This window comes from Orycteropus afer, unplaced genomic scaffold (genome assembly GCF_000298275.1).
Source record: "Orycteropus afer afer isolate SDZICR_OR568_19922 unplaced genomic scaffold, OryAfe1.0 scaffold00153, whole genome shotgun sequence".
Taxonomy (NCBI): Eukaryota; Metazoa; Chordata; class Mammalia; order Tubulidentata; family Orycteropodidae; genus Orycteropus; species Orycteropus afer.
Window position 1 is genome coordinate 6,330,364 of NW_006921740.1, and position 3,643 is coordinate 6,334,006.

The window sequence follows — 3,643 nt, forward strand, 5'->3', positions numbered from 1 at the left end:
TTTTTTTTTTTGCAGTGTTCCCTCCCTTCCCCTCCCCCCACTGGCAACCAACAGAGAAAGTTTCTCTCCATATATAAACCTTTCCTTGACAACAACCAACTAATATTATATTTGTCCTTCTATGAGTGACTTTATTTCACTCAGCATAATGTTCTCCAAGTTCATACATATCATGGGGTGTTTTGCAGACTCTACATTATTCTTTAGTGCTGCATAGTATTCCATTATGTGTATGTACCATAGTTTGGTCATCCACTCTTCCTCTGGTAAGTATGTAGGTTTTTTCCATCTTTTTACTATTGTAAGTAATGCTGTGATGAACATGAGCATCCATGTATCTGTTCTGTCCTGGCTCTCATCTCTCTAGCATATATACCTAGTAATGGGATTGCTGGTTCAAGTGGTATCTCCAATTTCAACTTTCTAAGTAATCACCATATTGCTTTCCACAGTGGTTGTGTCACTTCACAGTCACACAAGCAGTGTATGAGAGTCCTCTTCTCTCCACATCCCCATCAGCTTTTGTTATCTTCTGTCTCATTGAACCTTGCCATCAGTGCTGGTGTGAGATGGAATATGTCATTGTTGTTTTGAAATACATCTCTTTTATGGGCAATGATTGTGAGCATCTTTTCATGTATTAGCTGACCACCTGAATATCCTCCTTGGTGAAGTATCTATTCATGTCTTCTACCCATTTTTCAATTGGATTGTTGATTCCTTTGGTGTTGAGGCATTGGATTTTTCTATCAATCTTAGAGATAAGTCCCCTGCCAGATATGTAATTATCAGCAAATATGAATTTGTTGCTCTCATTTTTGTCATGTGCTTTTTCATTGTGTTGATTTCTTTGTTCCATGTAACTTTCTATGCTGAGCTCATTTTGTTTATGAATCATATTATGACTTCCTTCATTGCTATTGTTTTAGTGTTTGCTCAATATTTATGCTCGTCCTCTTTTTTGATGTGAAGGTTTATCATTTTTCTTTGTGGTTCCCCTGTGATACATAGTTTTCTGCTCAGGTTTAGAACAGTCTGTTCTGTCTTATAGTTGTCTTGACTTCCCTACCATCTAGAAGTTCTGTAACGATACAGATCTTTTCCCCTCTTTTTGGTTTGTAGTTGTCCTCATTTGTTGGTTGTTGTCTCTGCTTCCCTGTTTACAATCTTGTAGGCTTACTTACTTTGGATACTTTCATGGCTGGGTTGGTTTCTGGGTTGTATCATCATGTGTGTTAATGTCAGTTTTTGGCTGTTACTGCTTCTCTGTCCAAAAGGCTCCCTTTAGCATCTCTTGTAAGGTTGGTCTGGTTTTAACAAATTCCCTTAATTTCTGCTTATCTGGAAATGCCCTCATTTCACCATCATATTTGAGGGACAATTTTGCTGGGTACATAATTCTTGGTTGGAAATTTTTCTCTTTCAGTGTGTTATATATACCATCCCATTGTCTTCTCGCCTGCATGGCTTCTGTAGATAAATCCGAGCTTAGTCTTATTGGTTGCCCCTTGTAGGTAACTTTTCGTTTTTCCTGTGCTGCTCTCATGATTCTTTCTTTGTCTTTAGTTTTGGTAAGTTTGATGATGATATATGTCTTGGTGATTTTCTTTTGGGGTCTATCCTGTTTGGGGTTCATTGGACTTCCTGAATGGATATATTCTCATCTTTCATCATTTCAGGGAAGTTCTGCAACAAATCTTGGACAATTTTCTCAGTGATTTCATTTTTCTCTTCCTGTTCTGGAATTCCAGTGACACGTAGGTTATTCCTTTTGATGGTATCCCACATGAACCTTAGGCTTTATTCATGTAGTTTTGATCTTTTTTCTGATTGATCCCTTTCCAAAGAAGTATTCAGGTATTTGTCTTCAATCTCATTAATTCTGTCTTCCATTGTATCAATTCTACTCCTTTGCCCTTTCAGTGTATTATCTATTTCTGACAATTTAGTATTAACCTTCTGGATTTTTATCTGTAGATTTTAAATCATTTTTCATTTATTTTGTCATTTTGTTCTTTTATTTTCTTCTAAAATTCTTCTGGCTTTTTGTCTGCGTTTACCTTAGTCTGTCTCTCAATCCTTTGAAGACGCCTAAATATAATTCTTTTGAATTCCTATCAGGGAGTTCCAGTGCTGCATTTTCGTCAGGGATGTATTTTGTGTCTGTATCCTGGTCCCTTGTTTCTCCTGCTTTATCTTCCTTCTTTGTGTGGACTGTGATGCTCTGTTTTCTCCGAGGCTTTGTGACGTGTTTGTGTTTATGTTTAATTGGTGATTATATATTGGAGTGACTTGTCCACAATTTTTGTTTTGTTTTGTTTGTATGTTATCTATACAGGCAGGTATGTGCTGTGCTCCTCTATTCACTAATTAACAACACTTATACACTCACCACCTGTTGTCCTTTCCAGTTGTCAGTCTCTTGTATGTCCTTGCCGACCCTGGCAAACAGAGCCTGTTCTTAGGTCCCTGGAATCTGTTATGTGTTTTTTCATGGTGTCCCTGGTTTCTTTGTTTCCTATTATTTTCAGTGCTGAGCTCATTATGTTTATGAATTGTGTTATGATTTCCTTTGTTGCTGTTGTTTTAGTATTTGGTGAATATTTGTGCTTGTCATCTTTTTTATTGTGATGTGAAGGTTTATCATTTTTCTTTGAGGTTATACTGTGATTTATAATTTATCCCCGAGTTTGGAATAGTCCGTTCTGTCTTGCAACTCTCTTGACTTCCTCACCATTTAGAAGTTTTGTGACTACTCAGTATTTTCCCTCTTTTTGGTTTGTAGTTGTCCTCATTTGCCAATTGAAGTCTCTGGTTCCCTGTTTACAATCTTGTAGGCTTATTTACTTTGGATTCTTCCATAGCTGGGTTGGTTTCTGGGTTGTATCATCATGTGTATTAATGGTCAGTTGTTGTTGGCTATTGTTGCTTCTCTGTCCAAAGGACTCCCTTTAGTATCTCTTGTAAAGTTGGTCTGGTTTAACAAATTCCCTTAGTTTCTGCTTATCTGGAAATCTAATTTTACCATCATATTTGAGGGACAGTTTTTCCAGGTATATAATTCTTGGTTGAAAATTTTTCTCTTTCAGGGTTTTATATATACTGTCCCATTGCCTTCTTACTTGCATGGTTTCTGCTGAGAAATCAGAGTTTATTCTTATGGTTGTCTTTTGTAAGTAACTTTGTTTTTCCTGTGATGCTTTCAGGATTCTGTCTTTGTCCTTGGTTTTGATGAGTGTGGTCATTATGTTGTGTGTCACCTTGGCTGGGCCTAGTTGAGTGGCTGGGCAGTTCGTGGTAGTTATTCCGCATGATGAGACTGGCAATCAACTCCATGGTGGGATCTGCCATAAGCAGCTGAGTAGCTGCCTTTGGGATGTGGTCTGCTTCCTGTATATAACGAGAAGCCTTGGGAATGGTTTCTAGCCTATGACACGCTTGGACCCTGCATGTAGCCATGCCATTGCTCAGTAGCCTGCTATGCTCTGCCGACCTTGGGACTTACAGTGGACTTAAGTTAATGGCCTGCCGTGTGGGTTGGTGACTGCTTGAACAATTTCTCTTAGAAAGATCAGCACGAGGCTGGTCCCCATGAGGCGGAGGTCAAAGATGTCCCAAATGTCCAAACTACCATGCCACTCCA